The sequence below is a fragment of the Anabrus simplex genome, chromosome X (genome assembly GCF_040414725.1).
Source record: "Anabrus simplex isolate iqAnaSimp1 chromosome X, ASM4041472v1, whole genome shotgun sequence".
In the NCBI taxonomy this organism is placed as follows: Eukaryota; Metazoa; Arthropoda; class Insecta; order Orthoptera; family Tettigoniidae; genus Anabrus; species Anabrus simplex.
In genome coordinates this window covers 146,953,972-146,978,791 of record NC_090279.1, presented here as the reverse complement: position 1 = coordinate 146,978,791, position 24,820 = coordinate 146,953,972, and the positions used below count along the sequence as shown (strand labels likewise).

General features: G+C 40.0%; 1 long non-coding RNA gene across 1 annotated transcript in view; it reads right to left on the bottom strand.

The window, feature by feature from the left end:
* Positions 1–17,294, bottom strand: part of LOC136886857 (uncharacterized) — a 39,975-nt gene extending 22,681 nt beyond the window's left edge. Inside the window, exon 1 of the long non-coding RNA XR_010861833.2 lies at positions 17,137–17,294. This is a non-coding gene — a long non-coding RNA (uncharacterized lncRNA). The remainder of the gene's footprint in view (positions 1–17,136) is intronic.
* Between the last annotated feature and the right edge of the window lie 7,526 nt (positions 17,295–24,820).

Here is a 24,820-nt window from a genome sequence, read left to right as displayed (position 1 = left end):
ACAGTGTTAGAAACCTCTACAGAGAGGGAAATAATTGTCCCTCAGATATCCCAAAGGGCCATCAGTGGACTGCATGAACCAAAGAATACATAAACAGGTTGAAACATACTTTTACATTCATATGTATAAAGGTTTTTGTACTAAATGAGGGAAGAAACACAAAATTCATGCATTATTCTAATAATTTGCACACGTCTGTATAAATTTTGCATTGGAGTTACTTCCCTGTAAGCCCGGCCCCACGGTGTAGGGGGCAACGCGTCCGCCTGTCACCCGGCGACCCTGGGTTTGATTCCCAGCCGGTTCAGGGGTTTTTAATTGTACATGATTAATATCGCTGGCCTGGGGACTGGGTGTTTGTGCCATCCTTAATGTTCCTTTTCCTCACATTCAACACTTTACATTTCCGCAATTTCCAAACACGCAGGTTCATGCCAGGACATGACTGTGCAACATATAGTGCATAGTAGGGGCAAAAGATCTTCTTAGGTCGACGCCCCAAATAAGTAGCATTTTAAAATATTTAAAAATTTTAAAAAACTTCCCAGTAAAGCCATAGGTTACAACTACAACTTTAACCTAACCCTGTCTCTTAATGGTGCTTTTGCGTAAACCAAAATCTAACCATCACAATTAGTAAATTTGTCACTAACAGTAACCAAACCCTCCTGGTGGCCATTATCATTAAGGCATCAAGTCTGTGCGATCCACCACCATGGTTAGCCAGTTCTGGTCCCGTTGATGGAAAAAGAGTTTTGCTATCTGAATGCTGGCCGGCAGGGTAGGAGAGGTGGTGGTATACAATTGAAGAGCCTGGCGCAAAAACCAGACAGCTCAACTTTTTGGTCAATTTCATTTTTTTTGCTGTAAGCTATGATTTAAAAAAAGCTCTACTTGCTGGTGCAAGAACTGTGCTGCTCCACTGATTTGGTGCATAGTGTAAAAGGAGCTGTCAGGGCTGTTTTAACTGTTTCTGCCAGTGCATGAAGGAAGTTTTTGTGTCTCCCAAACATTTTCCCATTTTGGAGCTGCCTGGTTCTTGCGCCGGCCTCTTAAATTTCTAATCACTAGATTGCACGCCAAAAGATTGGGTTCAAGTGCTTATACAGAGTGAGGGCAAAAGCGTGTTAATGGTGGTTCACAAGTCAGATGGAGACGTAAAGCCTTGAGTTTATGTTATTCGTCAGGAGTAGGCTATACACTGACATTGAGTTTCATACTCTCCATATGCGGGAAGCACAATAGATCTAACCAGTCACAGTGCTTGGTCATGCAGTGAGCTCCCTCTTGTACAAACACACAAAACTCACCCTCCCAATCAGTAATTTCGACAGAGACAGTAGGAAGTATTAAGATAGTTCTGTGACCTAATAAAACCTAACCTAACCCTATCACCAACACTGCTTTCAGTTGAACCACGATCCAACCTGTCATTAAGATTAACCATGAGCAGTCACTACAAGTTCCAAAACATAGCTTTCACGGCCACAGATCTATTCCCATGATTTTTACATCTGCAGCCGTTGGTCTCCCATTGCTAAACAGAGTCGTGGAGGAGCGTGCCAATCTAACTGATAGGGCCAAACGGCACGTCTGGGTAAAACTCTGCAAACGCACATGGCTTAATAATCCAAAAGCTGGTTCTATTCCTGTGATTTTTTAGATCTGCGGATGTAAAAGCCATCCTTGGAATTGTATCTCCATGTGGAGAACATATTTTTTTAAATAGAGAATTCATCTCTCCTTTAGAAGGTTAGCATTCACTATCTGCTAACACAGCGGGACCATGCAGTTGGTCTCCCACTGCTAAGCAGTCTTGGAGGGGGGTGCCAATCCAACTGATGAGCCCAAATGGCACGCCTGGGCAAAACTCTGCAAATGCATAGGCCTAACCGCCCAAAAGCTGGTCCTACTCCCGTGATTTTTAATTACTACAGGGGCCTATGGCCTCCCCTGGAAGTGTCCTGACTATTGTCGGGGCCACCAAATTAGGCAGGTGAGGAAAACTGCGCTGTCGTCAGATATGGGAATGGCGAAGCGACAGATGGTTGAGAGTCGCTTACCCCTGGGCACGGATTGGCAACGCTGATCATGCAGTGCTGTCAAACTGAAGACCATCCGCTCCAGGCCACCTTACCCGAGTCATTCCCTGTCAAGCAGCTGTTGAGTTTGCATCGTAAGTGCAGTTAAAGATGGACAGTGAATGTGAATTTATTTGGGCTCAAGTCAAGAGAGAAGTGGCAGAGAGGAACAAGACATTCAAAATAAAGGGCGCAGAAAAACTCCCGTCAGAAGCCATCGACCGTGTGACTACTGCAGATTGGGAAAAGTGCTTCAATCGGGCGGAAAATGTTCAAATAGACGATTGGGCCAAGGAAATAGTAACGGACGAAAGAATGGAGCCATTCATCATCAGTGTAAAAGACGACTCGACTGATAGTGAGATGAGTGATGACAATGACTAAGACTGCCTTGAAGCCAGAAACCGATTCTTACTTCATTGTAAATTAATGTAAACCTATTATTTAAAGTAGTTCTTTTTCTATATTACTCAGTACAATATACAGTATTGAAATATTTAAAGTTATAATGTAATAAAACTGATACGGATTAATATGTAATCCAAAAGTATTTACGGGGTCCTGCAGCCTGTGCTGGCGCACGCGCCCCGCACTGCCTTAGCTAGCTACATTTACATGATCGCTTTCCGGGCCATTTTCCAGGAAAATTACAAGACTCACGGAAATATGTTTCAGATAAAAAATATAAGTCAGGCAATTTTTTACATTTTTCCCGCAGACAAAATTTTATTGGCTGTAGAAATAAAAACTTGGCCGCTTACTGAAATTTTCAATATATGATTCTACGGATTTAAACTTACTCGTTCAAGATTTTATTTTTCATAATTATTTAAAGTGGTTTATATGGAAAATAGTTATACCACTGGAATCAACAGGCTTTTCTGAAGCTTGTAGTATAATTTGTTTCGAAACATTGTATGAAGTAACATCAGGAGCTTGAGAGAGAACAACTTGCCTCGCGCTCCGAAATGATGCGTTCAGTTAGACATTTCTTCGCCAGTTGCTACATAACCTTGGCAACAGCGTAATTTCTCTGACCCGCCTAATTTCGTGGCCATGACAATACTAGTAATGTTTGTCCACTCTGCAGTGGGAGGAAAGATGCTGTTACATCAATCAGTCAATCAATCACCAATGATCTGCATTTAGGGCTTTCACCCAGGTGGCAGATTACCAGCAATTGTTTAAGTAGATTTTTCTTAAATGACTTCACAGGAGTTGAAATATTATCAAACATCTCCCACGGTAAATTACTGCTTTGCCCGAATCCTTTTCCTATAAATGAATAGATGGCCCAGCACTGTCCTCTTGAATTCCAACATCCATTATCCCTCCTACTTTTAAAAACTCCAAACAAGCTTACTCATGTGATAATGTCATTTCTCACTATCTCTACAATGACAGCTCGGGACATTCCGCTTTGCTGAAATGTTGTCTCCTTACTCCCAAGTCTTCCCGGCCCAAAGTTTGCAACATTTTTGTAACGCTACTCTTCTGTCAGAAATAACCCATAACAAATTGTGTTCTAGTTTTCAAATCAAGTACTCCTGAGGACAGTCCCATAACCTGTAAACCATACTCTAATTGGGGTCTTACCAGTAACTTATATGCCCTCTCTTTCACATCCTTAATACAACCCCTAAATACCCTCATAACCATACAAAGAGATCTGAACCCTCAGGTACATTCCTGCTTATGTGATTACCCCAGTGATGATCTTTCTTTATACGAGCATTAATAATGGCATATGGCCTCCATAGTGCCCTGGTGCAAGTCTTCTGGGTTGACACCTTATAGGGCTACCCGCAGGTCTGTAAAGATTAGATCCATCTATGACGAATTCAAACTCTGAAGGCAGCACATACACCCAGCCCTCAAGCCATCAGAATTTAGCAATGAAGGTAAAAATCCCCAACCAGGCAAGGTTTCAAACCCAGGACCACTTGGGCCAAAGACCAGCATGCTAACAATTTAGCCATCGAGCCAGACATTCCATATATTAACACCTGGGTACTAACAGTGGTCCATACAGTCAATACAGTAATTAAAACTGTTATAACAACAACTACCAATTCCTAAAACATGTGAAACAACTACTGTAACTATCCTAACAAAGAAGCAGTCTCGATTAGCCTAGAGCTCACATTTCAAAAATACACACGTACAGGTGATAACATCAACCCCTGACCCAGGACAAGGAGAGCTCACTACCACCTAGAACTGGTTCGCTGGGAGGAGTGAATTGGCTGCCATAGGCACTACCAGCCCCAGCAACAACTCTGTTAGCTGTCAGAAAAGCATGATGTTTTAAAGGAACTATAAGTTACAAAAGGCAGGGGGATAAAAGGGAGGGAAAAAACTAACAGAATGAAATAATTGGGGAAAAAGAACTAAGACGAATAGATGTAGCAGTGATTAGGAATTAGAAGTGGGAGAGAGAGAGAGAAAAATGTACAAACAACATAAAGTACCCAGGTTTCTGGGATATCGCAGTCGACGGAGCTACAAAATGGTACTTTTTTTAATGCTTTGAGTGAATTTTGACAGAGAGGTAAAGGTTGACACTTTAGCAAACTTAGGTGTGGTAATAATAGTTTGAGATTTTGATTCAATATTTTACTATTAAACTTTGACCACAGGAACAATAATACACATGTATTACAATTAAATAGAAGTACAGCATGATTATATAATTAAACCGTATTCGGAAGATTGTGGGTTCGAACCCTACTGTCGGCAGCAAAGAAGATAGTTTTCCGTAGTTTCCCATTTTCGCACCAGGCAAATGCTGGGGCTGTACCTTAATTAAGGCCACGGCCATCATCGCCATAAGACCCCTCTGTGTCGGTGCAACGTAAAGCAACTTCTAAGAGGTATAATTAAAAATGGTTTAGCATTTGCTACACACTAAGAAACTAATAGACACTAAAGAGACTGCCAGACTGATAAATGCGCACAGCAAGCGAGTGAATCACACCTCAAGCGTTCATGATCTTGGCAAAATAAATATATAGTGTAACCCTTCCTCAAGTCACATGCAAAGTGTCCACTACTTGCTGTGATGCTATACAAATTGGTTAGCCACAACGAATGACATTTTGTGTGCATTTTCACTAATAATTTTGTTAATGATTAAAGAAATAAGTAGCTGATAAGACAACAAGGGTTGCATAAATTATCGTTTTAATAATTCCTACTTCCAGCAAGACAAAATGAAACTGAAATGTAATGTGTTCACCACAAAGTGGGGAGGGCAAGTGCCCCCGGCTCACCCCCATTACTGAATGGATAAATGAACGAAGTAAAGAAGAATGACAATATGAATCATGAAATTACAATCTGAAGGGTAAGGAGGTCAAGGAAGATGCAGATCACAACACATGGAGTTGATTACGATGGATTACAACAGGAAGCTTCCTCTGTGGGTCAGTGGTAAAGTGTCGGCCTCCTGACTCCAAGATTGCAAGTTAAAGCCCACAACAGGTAGTTGGATTTTTGAAAGGCAGAAAATAGTCCATTCGTACACTGTCAACACGAAAAGCATCCCTGGTGACATACACTGTGTTTACCCTAAAAAAATCAATTAAAACTCGGCCGCAGATCTCCCAACCGAGATCCATTCCTCCACCAATTGGTCGAGTAAAACAGAGCCTAGAAACGGATACACAGTTAGACTAAATGGCATCAAATCGAGGTTCCTGCACACAGTAGCCAAGGCAAAAGGATTATTACTAATGTCCGGGTCCACGGCTAAATGATTAGCATGCACGGTCAGGAATTTTAAACATCATTGGTTAATTTCGCTGCCACTGGGTGTATATGTTGTACTCATCATTATTTCATCCTCATAACGACGTGCAGGTTGCCTACGGGAATCAAATCAAAAGACCTGCACCTGGCGAGCTGAACGTGTCTTCGGACACTCCCGGCACTAAAAGCCATACACCATTTTTTTATTACTAATAATAATGTTATTGGCTTTACGTCCCACTAACTACTTTTACGGTTTTCAGAGATGCTGAGGTGCCAGAATTTAGTCCCACAGGAGTTCTTTTAGTTGCCAGTAAATCTACCGACACAAGGCTGACGTATTCGAGCACCTTCAAATACTACTGACTGAGCCAGAATCGAACCTGCCAAGTTGGGATCAGAAAGCCAGTGCCTCAACCGTCTGAGCCACTCAGCCAGGCACTTCTTTAAAAATGTCCTTTTAATTGCTGAATAATTTTCCAAAGATGAAAATGAAGATGAATCAGAAGACAAAGAGGTGGAAAACAACAGAAAAATTTAAAAGATGACTCATACTGAAGGACTATAGACTCCATATCAACGCCAAGCCACAAGAAAAATGGACAAACAGAATTCTGTTAAAATCGGTATGTAAAATCGGGGAATAAGGTGCCCGGTACTACAGTCTAGGCTATAAATAACTTTATTCACAGTTGATGATATGGTATTTTAGGGGAAGGTGCCTAAAATTTAATGTTTAAATACCTATGTTATTGGTTCTATCGAAAAGTACTACATAACAAAAGTTACAGAAAATACAATTTCTAATTATTACTGTCTTATTCAGTTTTACCATACCAACTATGATAAGAGTGGTGGTGGTGATTTTGTTGTAACAGGAAGAACAACTAGGCAACAGTTATCAAAGAGAAAAAATGGAAGGAGTCCGACACTTGGAAAAAAGAAGGTATCGGCCTAAGAAAGACAAGAGCCACAAAGGGTGTGAAAATGAAACATTCCTAGGTCTCCACACATAATACTGTTGTGTCAGAAAAGAACAAGAGTTGACCAAGGGAGATAGGATAGATGAAAGTGAGGAGCAGGCACAAAGAAGTTGAAGCAATGGCAGGACTCAGCTAACGGCCCTATGGTGACCAACTATGCATGCCATTCCTCTGGTTCATAAATTTTCTGATACTACTGGTATGTAACGCACTGGTTCATCACAGTATTCCAGCTATTCGATACCTACCCTGAGGCGTTGACTGGAATGAGCAATGTTCACAGCCCCCCTGGGGCCTATTTTAGTCGCATCTTATGACAGGCAAGGATAACCGTGGCTGTAATTCTACCGCCCCCACCCACAGGGGGGCGACTATAATATGGGAATTCATGAATTTAGACTTTTGTTGCTTAGGCCTTATCAACGCCGATATGGAAATATTGTTCAACAGTGTTAACTGGCGATGATTTTTGTCATGATTGTCTTAAGGTGTAAAAAACGCATGGTCAACGGTCCATATCAACAAGGAAATTCGTGAAGATGGTTATAAAAATCATAAAGGAATGATCACTTGAAGAATAAGACAAGAGGGAGTCATTAAAGAAAAGAGAGGACTCTCTTTACATTAAATGCCCTAATATCACAGAGTTGGAAGAAAACTAAATATGAAGGCCTACAATATCAAAAACTCATAAAACTGATCAACTACACTGACCAATGTTTGTTGTGATATTCTTTCTCTCTTCTGCTGCCACTCATCTCCAATAGATGGGATTACTGCTGTGTACCCAGCATTTTTGAAAGGCAGAAAATAGTCCATTCTTACACTATCAACATGAAAACATCCCTGGTGACATACATTGCGTTTACCCTAAAAAATTTAATTAAAACTTGGCCGCAGTAGTAGTCTACTGTTCCTTAAAAGTGGGAAAATGCGCGGTCATTCATTTGATCGAGTATTTCATGTGATAACATTACTTTTTTTTTTTCTTTTGCTAGCTGCTCTAAGTCGCACCGACACAGACAGGTCATATGATGACGATGGGACAGGAAAGGCCCAGGAATGGGAAGGAAGCGGTCGTGGCCTGGTGTGAAAATGGCAAACCTTGGAAAACCATCTGCAGGGCTGTCGATAGTGGGGTTCGAACCCACTATCTCCCGGATGCGAGCTCACAGCTGAACGCTCCTAACCGAATGGCCAACTCGCCTGGCAACATCACTTTTAATTACAACATTCCTACTGATGTCATTGTAATGACCTATGTTGATTTCAGTTGGGGAAATCACAAATACAATTTTTCTGAGGATGTAAAAAAGGCAGGTAGAAAGTGAGTAACTGCCTTTACACTGAAAACTGCCCAACGTGACTGTGACTGATAATAGGCAAAAGAGCCTGCCACTGCAATGAAAATTCCCTAACCAGGCCTTCACACGAGAAATTACGTATGGCGACTTCCCCGTCACGTTTCTGGGGTAACATTAAGAACTATGCAATTTAATACAATCTTACCCACAACGTGTTCACTATTTAACCTAGAATTCTGTATACAATGTAGAATTCCATAGCAAAGCACAGGTATATCAGCTAGTTATAATAAAAAATGTTGTCCAACAATTGGAAAATAAAGTTGAACATGGCAAGAATGGATAAAAACAGCTTCCAAACCTCTCTTTTACAAAATCAATGTAAGCTCTCAACCACTAAACATAAGCGTACTGGAAAACTTCTATAATAGAAACTAGAAGGACCCTGATTTGAATCCCAAGCAAGTTCAAGTGATAAGAAAAGTGATAATAGTACATAAGCTCCCTCACTTTTAATAGCACAGTTTAGGAAAGTGAATCAGAAATATTATCTATGTACATATCTTTGAACAAAAAAAAAAAATACATTCAGGTGGTGGTTATTATTTTAAGAGGGAGTACAACTTGGCAACCATTTTTTTTTAACAATTTTTTTTCACAAATGGTTTTACGTCAAACCAACACAGATAGGTCTTAATGTTGACGACACAAAAGGATAAATTAATGTTATTGGTTTTAAGTCCTATTAACTACTTTCATGGTTTTCGGAGACGCCGAGGTGCCGGAAGTTTGTCCCATGGGAGTTCTTTTACGTGCCGGTAAATCTACCCACAACGGGCTGACATATTTCAGCACCTTCAAATATCAGAGGACTGAGCCAGGATAGCACCTGCCAACTTGGGCTCAGAAAGTCAGCACCTTAACAGTCTGGCAACCAGGAATGAGTTAGCTGGAAAATTTATAATGTCCATTAATGGATTATTTATATTGGTATTATAAATTTACTCATTCGGGACAAATATTTCAGATTCCCTATGGGAATCAACATATATATTAACCGTCTGAGCCACTCAGGAGTAGGAAGGAAATGTCTGTGGCCTTGTTTAAGGTTGATACCCAGCATTAGGCTGGTGTGAAAATGGGAAACCATGAAAAACCATCTTCAGGGCTGGTGACTGTGAAGTTCCAACCCATTATCTCCCAAATGCAAGCGGAAGGATGAACGTATTGGCAAAACAAATGGAAGGGCTGGGAAGGGCGTGGAAAAGAAAGAGCTGTTAAGCCTCAATAACACATGTTGACCAAGGCGGTCAGATAGGAAAAATGAAAGGAAGGAGCATCCCACAAGTAAATGGAAGCAATGTCAACTAGTGGACCCGTAGTCTGCAACTCACGCTTCTAAGGAAGGAATGACCTAGCTCGATAGCTGCAGTCGCTTAAGTGCGGCCAGTATCCAGTAATCGGGAGATAGTGGGTTCAAGCCCCACTGTCGGCAGCCCTGAAGATGGTTTTCCGTGGTTTCCTATTTTCACACCAGGCAAATGCCGGGGCTGTACCTTAATTAAGGCCACGGCTGCTTCCTTGCAATTCCTAGGCCTTTCCAATCCCATCGTCACCATAAGACCTATCTGTGTCGGTGTGACGTAAAGCAAAATAGCGAAAAAAAGGAAGGAATATTCTGATAGTTTTTTTTTACAAGGCGATGATGGGATAGGAAAGAGCTAGGAGTGGGAAGGAAGCAGCTGTGATCTTAATTATGGTACAGCCCCAGACATTTGCCTGGAGTGAAAATGGGAAACCACAGAAAACCATTTTCAGGACTGCCGACAGTGGGGTTTGAACCCACTATTTCCTGAATGCAAGCTTGCAGCTGCACGACCCTAACCACACTGCCAAGTCATTCAGTGGGAAGGAATGTACCTGTGCAGACGGAAATGGAGAGTGCTCATACACTACAGCTGAGAAACTGGAGATGGTTAGATGATGATGATGATGATGATGGAAGGTAAAACCTTACTAGCTAGTTCACCAATGAGAGATTATGAATAGAACGAGGCATGGCTAACACGGCGTCACAGAGCACTACACATGGCTGCCAACGCAACAAGATCTGGTGACAAGAACACGACAGAATATGCGATACGCCAGGATAATGACAAGGCCATTGGTCTGGACTGGTTACGTCCGACTGGTAACAGTACCACTGGTGTGGACTGGTTAGGTCTGGCTTGGGACAAGACCACTGGTCTGGATTAGTTAGATCTGACTAACAACAAGACCATCGGTGTTGATTGGTTAGAAACAAATAGTGACAAGACCACTGGTGTGGATTGGTGAGGTCTGGCTACATACAAGACCACTGGTGTGGATTAGTTAGGTCCGACTAGTAACAAGACCATCGGTATTGATTAGTTACGAACGGCTAGTGATAAGACTATTGGTCAGGACTGGTTAGGTCGACTAGTAACAACACCACTGGTGTGACTGACTAGGTCCGACTAGAAATAAGATCACTGGGCTGGATTTTGTTACATCGAGCTAGTGACAAGACCACTGGTGTGGAGTGGTTAGGTCCAGCTGGTGACAAGACCACTCTGCCAGGGGAAAGCAAAAGAAGTCTGACAGTATTAGCCCCAGTTTAGAGCCACAACGCACCCCATGGGCCTCTGGTATCCACTGTAACACTACTGACCAGCGACAAGACCACTGGATTGTTACATTGCAGATACTGCAACTACATCCTCGCCATGACAAATCACTTTCAAACTCCATGGTATTATTTTCATGGAATGTGGTAGCAGTGGGTCAATCGGAGACAATAGGAACTACACAGCAGCCAACAGGAACACAGGAAATGGCCACAATTCACAGAATGGCATGGCATCAGTTTTAATTCTTCTATACAAGTAAGAATACTCCTAGGGGCAGGTTGACCGGGCAAGTTGGCCGTGCGGTTAGGGGTGCGCAGCTGTAAAGTTGCATCCGGGAGATAGTGGATTCGAACCCCACCGTCGGCTGCCCTGGAAATGGTTTTTCATAGTTTCCCATTTTCATACCAGGCAAGTGCTGGGGCTGTACCTTAATTAAGGCCACAGCCACTTTCTTCCCTCTCCTAGGCCTTTCCTGTCCCATCGTCCCCATAAGACCTATCTGTGTTGGTACGACATAAAGCAAACTGCAACAAATGGGGGGGGGGGGCAGGTTGGTGGGTCCCTGGAAAGGAAGGATCACTCCTCTCAACTATTTTAGGTATCTTTTTTACATGATTTTCACCTTCTTAGCCAACGGCCGTAGCCATGTTGTAACACCGGATCCCGTGAGATCTCCGAAGTTAAGCAACATTGGGCGTGGTCAGGAGTTGGATGGGTTGCCACGCGCTGTTGGTGGGAGGTAAGGGAACGGAGGAGCGGAAAGGAACTGGCCACCCTACCGCACGTAAACTCCGGCTCAGGAACGCCTCTGCGGAGGTTCGGACCTGCCTTCGGGCAGAATAACCCTTACCTTACCTATCACCTTCTTAAATATGTGAACGTGCTAGTAAACTGTGTAACCAATAAGAAAACACCTGAAACATAACATATTATACCAAAAACAAAAGCCATTGCCATTTGCTGAAATTTATTACATATTGCCTCACTCCCAGAATTCAACAAAAATTTCATTACCAACTTCTTCTCCTTGACATTTTCCCAAGTGCCAAGTAGGTCGGCAGTTAAGGATTCATGACGCCAACCTTATATGGAGGGATGCATTCACTAATGCGTGTTTCTGTGGTGGTTGGTAGTGTACTGTGTTGTGCTGTGTGTGGATAAAGATGTATATTAAGAGTCCCTAAGCCATAGGAATTGGCCACACTCAGTTTAAATTCCAGCTTGGCTGGGAATCGAACACGGGACCCTCTGAACCGAGGGCCGTTACGCTGACCATTCATCACAGGAGTTGCACTGTTGTCATACATATCTCTTGTATTATATTTGTATAAATTTTGATCAAAGATCACATATACAACAAAACAGATTTGTTTTATCATTTGTACCACATTCTTATTAAGGCCTAAATATATATATATATATATATTTTTTACAATTTGCTTTACGTCACACCAACACAGGCAGGTCTTATGGCAATGATGGGATAGGAAAGGGCTAAGAGTGGGAAGAAGCAGCTGTAGCCTTAATTAAGGTACAGCCCCAGAATTTGCCTGGTGTGAAAATGAGAATCCAAGGAAAACCATCTTTAGGGCTGCCGACAGTTAGGTTCAAATCCGCTATCTCCTGAATGCAAGTTGACAGCTATGTGATCCAAACAGTGCAGTCACTCGCTCGTAGGCCTAAATGCAATGCAGCCCTTCAAAGACTGTAAATTCATTGGCAAAATAATTTTGTATAATATTGATATAATGCACCAGCAACCAGAATATAATACGGCGAATGAATTCATTATGATTAATTTGCTAAATAAATATAATTTAAGACAATGAAACATGTTTATAACTATGATAATATTTCTGTTTATGTCGCTACACAGAGTTCTCCACTAGTCCCTTAAAAATATAGTTTTATGCAACGTGTAGTTATGTACAACCCAAAAATATTACTCCCTGTTCCTACACAGGCTTAGTATGACGATCCGTTTGGATTTGAACTCAACAATACAGACTGAATCATTAGTGCCAACGGCAACTCAATGAGAGAAACTATAAAAGATTTCATTACCAACTATTGAACAATAAAAACTACTCTGCTACAGGCCAATGGTCTGACACGAAACAGTGTCCTCCCTTACAGAGGCTCTATGCTATGCACATCTCATGTTAGACCAATGGGGTTTGCCACTATCCAGGATGTGCACAGACCAATATTTTTTCTCCCCGGTTGCTTTACATCACACCAACACAGATAGGTCTCATGCTGACAATGGAGTAGGAAAGGGCTAGGAGTGGGAAGGAAGCATCCGTGGCCTTAATAAAGGTGCAGCCCCAGCATTTGTCTGGTGTTAAAATGGGAAACCACGAAAAACCATCTTCAGGACTGCCGACTCTGGGGTTTAAACCCACTATCTAGACAAATAATTAATAAACAGACTATGCGTGTATTTAACAGTTGGCAATCATGTGAGGAAGAAAGGTTAAGTGACTAGGAAGAGATCACGCACACATCAATCTTGGTTGAACTGGAACTGTATATCTCTGGCAAGCCAAAATTAAAATATAAAGTAGTCATCTATTTTTTTTTTAATCTGTAGAGAGATGACTGTCATATTTAAGACCATTCTATATATTTGTAATAATAATAATAATAATAATAATAATAATAATAATAATAATAATAATAATATGGAGAAATGAGAAACTCTACAAATACACTGACAAGATCATGGACACAATGTGGAAACAAAGGCTGAAATTCTAAGGACACCTAGTAAGAATGGATGACAAAGTACTTTACTAAAAGGACCTTGAAGGCCACATGCAAGTCGGTAGAAGAGGTCAAGAGGATGAGGAAGAAGCCGGAATTACACTACAGATGATCCACAATAGAAGGAAGTTCAGAAGATGAGTTGACAGTCAAAAATCATTTGAAGAGAAACCACTAAAAAGGAGGCCCGAACGGATCATTTTTGAAGAGGAGAGAAAGACGCTAGCTAGTTGCTTTACATCGCACCAACACAGATAGGTCTTATGGCGACGATGGGACAGGAAAGGCCTAGGAATGGGAAGGAAGCGGCCGTGGAGCTTAATTAAGGTACAGCCCCAGCATTTGCCTGATGTGAAAATGGGAAACCACAGAAAACCATCTTCAGGGCTACCAACAGTTGGGTTCGAACCCACTATCTCCCAGATGCAAGCTCACAGCTGCACGCTCCTAACCGCATGGCCAACTCACCCGGTGAGAGAGAAAGACGAGAAGCACAAGAATGAAGAGGTTTTGGAAAGAGAAGAGAAGAAAGGCCAAGAAGCCAAGAAGTTGTAAGTGGTCCTGAATTGGCCAAATTCGGAAACAAAAATAATAATAAAATTAAACTCAGAATGGGGAAAAAGGTAGTGGGAAGAAAGCCCTCATGTTGGATTGTCTAGCCATCGCAGACGATGTCATTCTGATAAAAGACAATCCTCACACAGCCAAGAAGCAAGTGAAAGAACTACAAAATGTTGCAGACAAAACAGGATTATTGAAACTCTGTTTGGGGGCGTCCATCGCAGTCATAAATTTAAATAGCTGGGGGAAATGAAATGAAAAGGAGGCATTATAAGAGAGGGTGAGGAGGATGGAGACGGCCTTCAGACTATGTCATGGCACATACAAGTACAATTTTTACAATTTGCTTTACGTCACACCGACACAAACAGATCTTATGGCGCCAATGGAATAGGAAAGGGCTAGGAGTGGGAAGGAAGAGGCTGTGGCCTTAATTAAAGTACAGCCCCAGCATTTGTCTGGTGTGAAAATGGGAAATCACGGTAAACCATTTTCAGGACTGCCAACAGTGGGGTTTGAACCCAGTATCTCCCAAATGCAAGCTCATAGCTGCGCGACTCTAACCGCACGGCCACTACTACAAGTCCTCTACCTCCATTCAAGCCAAAGCCAAATTAAAACATTACTGCACAGTGGTCAGAACAGTGTGCCTTTATCGAGCAGAAACAATGACAAGGTGGCAGACTCAGATCTTGAAAAAAGTGAAAGGAAGTTCCTTCAAAAGATCTTGGATACAAAGAAGTTGCAAAATGACAAACATATTTTCCAGTTGAGATTGAAGCATGTACTGTATAAAACCATTGAAAAAATTGTAACGATAAGGAAACGAAGACTGATCTTTTATGGACATTAAAAGGATGGATCAAGAATGGTTGCCATATTCAGAAATCCAGTCAATTCTATCAGCAAATTCGATATCTACTCCGGAATAAACAAGTGCAACTAAGATCCAAACAAACTGTGTTTCGAACATACTTTGTCCCTATACTGACTTATGGGTTGGAAAAATGCACAACTACCAAGAAAGATGACAGCAGACTTCAGGCTTCAGAAATGAAGTTTCTAAGAAGCATGCTTCAAAAGACTAGGAAAAACAAAGTAAGAAACGAGAAGATTAGAGAACAAGCTGGAATAAATCAGTCCCTGAAGGAGACCATAATTAGAGCATGTTTGCAATGGTCTGGTCATGTCAAACGTATGACAGAAAGAAGATTGCAAAAACAATGGTTGCATACTGAGATCACTGGAAAGAGACCTGTTCGAAGACCTATGAGGAGATGGCTGGACCAAGTGAAGGAAGATATCACATCCAAATGAAGTCTTGAAGGAGCAGTGGTACATGAATAGACTAAAATGGAGAGCGCTCGTAAACCACACCCGGGAAACGAGTGGAAACTTGATGATGAAGAATGGTTGATCAATAACATGCCCCTTCTACAAGAAAAGTAGAAAAAACAGCCTGGGTAGTTTTCACAGTTGCACACAGACCTAGCAGGAGTAGCGGTCAAGGAAGAAGAGATACATACATGACAGAACAAACATTTAGTAAAAATGTTTGCGTGAGTGAGGGATGCACCTGAAAAGCCATTAGCCAAGCCACAGAAAATCTTGGCAGAAGAGCGAGAAAGTTGGAGTCACATACTTAAGGATCTTCGGCAAGAGTGCAATGAGAAGGGCATTAGCCTGTGTGACAGAAGAGCAGGTAAACTGTGTACACATGGCCCACAAATGGCCGTATCGATGACTGAAAATGAATAACAATACTTGCTTCACACCCCACTTAATAATGTTACCTACTCATTTTATGTTTCACAAATTGCTTTTATAGTATTTGGAGGCTTTTACAGTAAATATGTTGTGTAAGTTTCTAATTCGACATTGTATCAGTCATGCTACTTTTAGAAATTGCAATATATAATAAACTCTTCAATTTCAACAAAATAAACGTCTAGATTATGTTCATACAGGTTGCAATTTTTTCGGATTAGGTTCGTAACAGAATAGAAATAAGCATCCAAAAAAGAGGTTTAAATAACATGCCTACTGCCAATAAACCTGAAACTGCTAATTGTCATCACTGACGCAGGGCGTCATCAGTAAATGTAGACAGGAAGATGTCTCATTTTAAATCTATTCAATCCTAATCGGTTTGTTTTCAGCAAAGTACAGATTACTAATTTATAATTTTCAATTTACATTAAACCACAAAAACTGATAATGTACCGTAGAAGAATTAGAGCAGAATCTTGTTATTTGGAAAACAGAATATTTGCAATTTGTGGAAAAAAAAAAAAACAGGGCTACGGTAAATACACATTCGAACAGCAGACCCTATACCATTTCACACAAATTATAAAAAGCAATCTCAGGCCTTCATCATTTAACGAAAACAATACATTGGTTACGGAATATTAACTGCTTTCATTAACCGTAATATACACGCAGTCAGACTGTTCTGTTTTATCTCTACCATAATGTTTATGAGCAAATTTTTTGACACAAACCTATGACATTGATACATAAACACAACATGGTACAACTCGAAACTACCACCCGGGAAATAACAATTCACAATTACTTCCTCCTCCAATACTGAATCTTTCTTGAAGTTTCAATAAATACTTGTAAATATTTCGCTTCACCATCCAGCGGCGAGTAATTTGCAGGGAATGCTCACATTCGATTTCGAAGTGTACGATGATGGCATAGACATGAGTATGCCCATTTTATGCTGGAATCTTCAAAACAACGGCTTAATTTAAAAAATGAATTGTTCACTTAGACTCTACATGAAGATATATTTAACACTGTTCGGTACCGATTTCTACAACTAGTAGCCAAAAACTCATAAACAGCACGGCAGTAGAATGTGCAAACATAACGCCAAACAATAAACAATGAGCTTATCTTGACAGGACGCGAATAAACTACAGATTTGAAAACCTCTGCAACTAATAATAATTATCACTCTTGTTTCAACTTTTGGAATTAATAATAATCACACTTGTTTCAAATATGTATCCATAACAAATTATCTTACCACAAAATATCAGACAGTGAGTGCACGACAAAATGTGAATCTATTTGTTTTCTTCCAGATTCGAAAACATCCATTAAAGTCGAGTTCTGTCAAATTTCAAGATACGAAAATATCACACTATCATACCATTTAGCTCACAAATTCACATTAATTAACATCTTCACCGCGCCAATGACATAATAAAAGCTTCACTCACTAGTCAACTGGCCTTCAAGTTGCACATTTCTAACAACAGATCGGACGGAAGCAAGCGGAAGTTCAGCGCTCAGAAGTTGGTACTGCTCGTGAACGCCCACAGCCGCAAAACTTTAAAACAAACCCACTAGAAACCTGTTATCTTCGCAAATTTTAGGACGGTATCGGACCAGGACCAGAAAGGTGTTCCCCGTTACTACAGTACTGATATAAATATTTACAGACATTCTGAAACATTTAATCTCCTTCGCACGATGTAGTAGTGATATATGTGACATCAGATTTAAAGGCCGGAAATGAAATGGTACTCGACCTCAGATACAAACTAGCTGGGTTAGGAAATTATCATTGTAATGGTAAGTCTTCTTCCCTACCATCAGTCACAAAATAGTTGGGGAGTTTTCATTATAATGGCAGACACTCAATCTCCACCTGCCTTTTTACATCCTCAGTGAATTTCCTAACTGAAATCAACATAGGTCATTACAATGACGTCAGTAGGAATGCCGCTATTAAAAGCAATGCTATCATTTGAAATACTCGATCAAATGAAAAACCACAGATTTTGTCCATTTTAGCGAACAGTACTATGCTGCCGATATAACAGTCTAAAATTCCAGAGATGGAATGACCAGGCCGCAGACAGATGTTAAGTGTGCACACTGCTCATTCCAACCAGCGCCTCAGAGTAGGGAGCGAATAGCTGAAATACTATGATGGACCAGTGTGTTACGTACCAGCAGTATCAGAAAATGTATGAACCAGAGAGTGCTCATATGATAGTTTGTAAGGGAGCGGGGGGGGGGGGGCGTAGACACTGGGGGTATGTAGTATTTTTAACATTTTGGAAGATGAATGGCAGTAGAATAACAGCCACGGTATCCCCTGCCTGTTGGTGGAGAGCGGTACTACCAATTCTACGTAATACCGACTTTTAAATCATGTTCTTTAAAGAAAAACACCTGACTACATTAGATGTTTGCCTCTCCCTGAAAGCTAGGGCGGCGGGAGGGGAGGGGCGCGAACCCCTCTTGCCACCGGGCAAGGGCGCCATTGCTGAAAACAAAAAGTTATCTAACTCCCCGACTATTTCCCACCAATATTCAGGCAGGTTGTTATAGCCTACTCGGTACGCAGCACTAATCCCATCTGTCGAAGATGAGTGGCAGGAGAAGTGACAAAGAACGTCACAACAAACAATGGTCAATGTAATGTAATTGATCAATTTTATGAACTTTCGATATTGTAAGCCTTCACATTTACTTTTCTTCCGACTCTGTAATACCACTCTTATCATAGTCGGTACGGTTAAAGTGAATAAAACATAAATGATCGGAAATTGTGTCCGGCTCCATGGCTAAATGGTTAGCGTGCTAGCCCTTGATCACAGGGGTCCCGAGTTCGATTCCCGACAGGGTCGGGAATTTTAACCATAATTGGTTAATTTAGCTGGCACTGGGTCTGGGTGAATGTGTCGGGAGTCAAATCTGGCGAGCCGAACATGTCCTCGGACACTCCCGGCACTAAAAGCCATACGCCATTTCCATTTTCTATCGGAAATTGTATTATCTATAACTTAGATATTTAAAAATTAAATTTTAGACGCCTTCCCCTAAACTACCATTTTATCCAGGATGAACAAAGTTAGTTCAAGTTTCTTATTCTCCGAATCTACATACCGATTTTCATTAAATTCTGTTTACCCATTTTCTCGTGGCTCGACGTTGATATGGACTTAACAACAAAAATTGAAATTCATTAATATCTCTGTCATCATAGCCGGTACGGTAAAAATGATAAATGATCGGAAATATAATTCTACATAACTTTAGTTAATATAGTATTTATCGATAGGACCACTAAAAAACATAAATATTTATTACGAAAAATTAAAAATTGCATTTCCTTGTTACTGTGGACACGTCCTATACAGAAAAATCATTCTTTTTAAATTCTGAGCAATGTACAGACAAAACTCTTATTTCGCAGACAGACAGACAGACAGACAGACAGACATATAGATAGATAGACAGACAGACAGACAGACAGACAGACAGACAGACAGACAGATAGATAGATAGATAGATAGATAGATAGATAGATAGATAGATAGATAGATAGATAGATAGATAGATAGATAGATAGATAGATAGATAGATAGATAGATAGATAGATAGATAGATAGATAGATAGATAGATAGATAGATAGATAGATAGATAGATAGATAGATAGATAGATAGATAGATAGATAGATAGATAGATAGATAGATAGATAGATAGATAGATAGATAGATAGATAGATAGATAGATAGATAGATAGATAGATAGATAGATAGATAGATAGATAGATAGATAGATAGATAGATAGATAGATAGATAGATAGATAGATAGATAGATAGATAGATAGATAGATAGATAGATAGATAGATAGATAGATAGATAGATAGATAGATAGATAGATAGATAGATAGATAGATAGATAGATAGATAGATAGATAGATAGATAGATAGATAGATAGATAGATAGATAGATAGATAGATAGATAGATAGATAGATAGATAGATAGATAGATAGATAGATAGATAGATAGATAGATAGATAGATAGATAGATAGATAGATAGATAGATAGATAGATAGATAGATAGATAGATAGATAGATAGATAGATAGATAGATAGATAGATAGATAGATAGATAGATAGATAGATAGATAGATAGATAGATAGATAGATAGATAGATAGATAGATAGATAGATAGATAGATAGATAGATAGATAGATAGATAGATAGATAGATAGATAGATAGATAGATAGATAGATAGATAGATAGATAGATAGATAGATAGATAGATAGATAGATAGATAGATAGATAGATAGATAGATAGATAGATAGATAGATAGATAGATAGATAGATAGATAGATAGATAGATAGATAGATAGATAGATAGATAGATAGATAGATAGATAGATAGATAGATAGATAGATAGATAGATAGATAGATAGATAGATAGATAGATAGATAGATAGATAGATAGATAGATAGATAGATAGATAGATAGATAGATAGATAGATAGATAGATAGATAGATAGATAGATAGATAGATAGATAGATAGATAGATAGATAGATAGATAGATAGATAGATAGATAGATAGATAGATAGATAGATAGATAGATAGATAGATAGATAGATAGATAGATAGATAGATAGATAGATAGATAGATAGATAGATAGATAGATAGATAGATAGATAGATAGATAGATAGATAGATAGATAGATAGATAGATAGATAGATAGATAGATAGATAGATGTCTTTATTGGCTTACCGATAACGAAGTTGCGACCATTAGGCCTTCTCTTCAGTGCCGGATTAAGGTGTTTGGGGGCCCTGGGTTATTTAAAAATGTGGTGCCCTCCTTCGTAACATCACGTTAAACTAGCATGCTGAAGTCGTTATAGAACTACTTCCACTTAAATTGATGAATAGGGAAGTGTTGAAATAGACTACAATTTTTCTCTATTTTTCATGTTAATATTTCATAATGTCAAAACATATTTTACATTTGTCTTATCATTACTATCAAAACGACATACAAAACAGAACTTGCGTTTTATGGCACCACTAAAATATTTTCTATCCATTTTAAAGAACATTACAGTTGTAACTTACGAATGGTTCAATAATCAGAGGTGAACTGGAAGTTCTCTTCCTGATCCAAAGATATAGTATAGCATATGCATTCCACCGTGCTTCCCCTGTTCCCTCCCACTCACTTCCTAGACCTCTCCCCCCTTTCCCCCTCAGCCCGTACTCGCAAGCTGCCAGATTTAAATTTTCGTCAACAATAACCTTTACAATAATTAGAGTGCGTAAGTAGCGAGGATTCGTGTCTCCAGACGGTAATTGATTCTAGCAGTGATGAAATACTAACGCGGACAGCTGATAAGAAAGAAGGAAGAGTGCGTGTTCGATATTTTGCGAGTGTAAATATTCATATACACGCACGGAGGTGAAGCAGCAAGCTTTTTTATACACTTTTAGGTTCGACCAAGGGCCGGGGCCCCTTGGCACGCGGGGCTCGGGCCTACAGCCCCTTTAGCCCCTCCCCCCCCCCCCCCCCGTTTAATCCGGCCCTGCTTCTCTTACACTAAACCGAAGATCAACGTGGTTCGCGATGACTATGATGCAAAATGACAATATCGAAGGGAGGCCTCCTCCGTGTGATTGTACGTACGAGTACTGCAGCCCATTTGTAAAACGTGGTTTGTCATTCAGATTCTTTGAGTTCCTTCTTCTATTCTTTTTGCTCCATGTTGTTCACTGGTAGCCTTAGCTTCTCTATATCAACATGGCTATAAATAACGTATTTAACGTATTCTACCCTGTTGGCTGCAGATGTCCATTAGGTACCAGTTCCTTAGAACACTGTTTCAATATGCATATTTCCATGGTTTTATTATTCAGTGCGTAACAGAAGCCAGTAAAACATAACTCATACAATGCAATGTTGTTCTGGTAGGCCTATTTGTTTGTGTTGCCCTGTTACAGTTTCACAGCAACCTGTTTGGGTAAGTAATTGTTTTCATACACAATGTTACCGTGGTTTCATGGAACGCAGAGGTTAAAGAAGGTGCTGGTGGGAATGGGTCTACTGTATCTACGATATCAAAGATTAAAAACGTTAAAAGTTATATTTCTTTTCAGAAATTAAATGTTAACAAACAATATTTCAGGTACAGATAGTCAGGTACGAAACAGGAAAAAACAAACAGAAAAGACTAGTTAAAATCTGAGCTTCAAGCTCATAATTTACCAAGGTCCCAACATCACAATTGTTGCGTAAGACAGGTAGAAAAGGAGAGATATCTCAAAACACAATTTTCAAGAGCACATTGCTCCAACTGTTACAATTTACGGCCTTCCAAAGGCACCACTCAATATTACACAAATATCAGAAAAGAGTTTACATGCTCTACAAATTCTACCATGGAGGCTGCGCTCCCAAATCCTTACGGCCTACTGAAGGCAACTATGCACAATACCTTACAATTTCTGGCCTCTCTAGGCAGAACCTATAATTTAGAATAGCGTTTAGTTTACACAGGGGTATCTAGAACCCATTCTACTGGGCCTTCGTAAAAAAGAACAGGTTCAATTACCGGCCCAAACTCCAAAAATGTATGGAGGCGTACACTTGCACTCCTTGAAAACCAAGTTTAAAACCCTACTTGGGTTTGCGGCCCGATAATACAGAGACTAATCCCAAACTACTGAGGTGACTAGAAGGACAAGTTAATTTATGATGTACAGGAGAAAAAAGTTACAAAATCGTAGTTACCTCAAGATAAATTGAAGGGGATTTCGAGAGGGTAACGCACTCTCTATCTCCGATTTACAGTTTAAGTCTCTAGGACTTATATGAAGTTTTACACGAAAAAGAAAAATTTACATTTTTAGAAAATTGACGGTTATGTACTTAAAGATTAGAACCTTCCCCTCGGGTCAGTTTGCGTAGATAGCTACAGAGATAGAAAACTGGGGTCATTACCTGGGCTAACGTTCTGCCTGCCGAAGAATGAGGAACCCCGCCTCCTCTCTTAACAGACACACTCAGAAATTCGACATAATTCGACAAGTTAACTTGAAAAAGCCGCAGCTTGTATACCCGAGGAAAGTTTCGAGAAGGCTCGGGACTAAATCCAGACACACCCTCTCATTTTTATTGGCAGATAAAATGGGTAGAAGAAACGTTTGATTGGCTGAAAAATAAATACAGAAAATTTGCCATTGGCCAGACTCAAAGCTGGCAAGATGAGAAGGAAGTGTTGCAAACATTAAAGAATGAAACAATAATGAAAGTAAATTCAGTTGAGAAAACCTATAAACACAAAACTTCTTTAAATCTCTAGTTATTCAATTTTACACCAGAGTGCATGACCTCAGTTCTTTCATAGAGACATCTATGGAGAAAACCACAAATTTCTTGAAAGTTGTTGTTGCAAGTGATATACCAAAACAAAACAAATCCAGTCAGTTTAGGAAACTTTAAAATAACATATTACTCTGCCATTTAGAAGTGACATCTTCTGATCAATGTCCCAACTTTATGCATTATCTGTTTCAAGTTTTGTATGATAGACAGCGTTCCTTACGGTGCTTCATTTAAATGCACGGGGATGAGGTGTACCTCCTGGTACACTCAATTTTTAAACAAATGCAAACTGTTATGTGCATCACACGGCTCCAAAATGCGTTTAGATCAAAATAATGTAAAGTAATTTGATGTGTTGTATTTCCTTTTTAGCTAGATTTGTGTTCACTCTAATTGTATTTCAGAACGAGTTTACGAATATTGTACTAAAGGAATTATACAGAGTGTTTCAAAAATGGGGGGCATAATTTCAGGTATGTATTTCTTACATGTAGACAATCAAAATAGTTCATTACAACATGTGCCCGGAAATGCTTCATTTCCGAGTTATGGCCTTCAAAACACTGAACTTCACCGGAACGTTTTTCTTCTGCAGGTCATTGTTATTACAGAAGATGTTCAAAATGTCCACCTCCTGCTTGAATACAGAGCTCACATCGATGCCTCATTGACTTGTATCGAATGTTTCCTGATCGATGGATAGGTATAGGTGGCCCGATTGCTTGGTCTCCACACTCACCTGATCTGAACCCTCTCCTTTTCTACTTGTGGGGCCATTTAAAATCATTAGTGTATTCGTCTCCGGTGCCTGATGTGGAAACTCTTCGGATCGAATTGTGGCATCGTGTGAGGACATACGCAATACTCCTGGAGTTTGGGATCGTGCTCGCAGGTCAATGAGACATCGATGTGAGGTGTGTATTCAAGCAGGAGGTGGACATTTTGAATTTCTTCTGTAATGACAATGACCTGCGGAAGAAAAACGTTCTGGTGGAGTTCGGTGTTGTGAACGCCATAACTCGGAAATTAAGCATTTCCGGACATATGTTGTAATGCACTATTTTGATTATCTACATGTAAAACAAATGCATACCTGAAATTATATATCTGTCTATAGTTTAGGATTTGGAATGTGTTTTTCTTTCATTTCCCAACATGCTCCTTACATGAACCGAACAGATCTTGCAAATGAGCAGGATAACCAGTACGCTATCACGCAGGATGTTTAAAAAAATAGGTACCATAACCGAAAACAGTGCATGTCTTCTGAACGTCCTTACACAAATTACTTGCTTTGCATGGCATCTTTCAATGTCCACTACGCACTGCATGCGGTCACTGATGCGTGCAAGCATGTCAGCAAACTGGTCTGGAATTCTTTCATATTTCACAGATTCAATGTTTGCCTTCAGGTCGTCAAGGGTACATGGTACTGGATGGAAACACTGTTCTTTTAAAAAGCCCTACAAAAGCACGTCATACATCGTGAGGTCTGGACTGTGAGGGGATAGGGAGAGGCAGATCCGCTGGAGACTATATCCTATTTT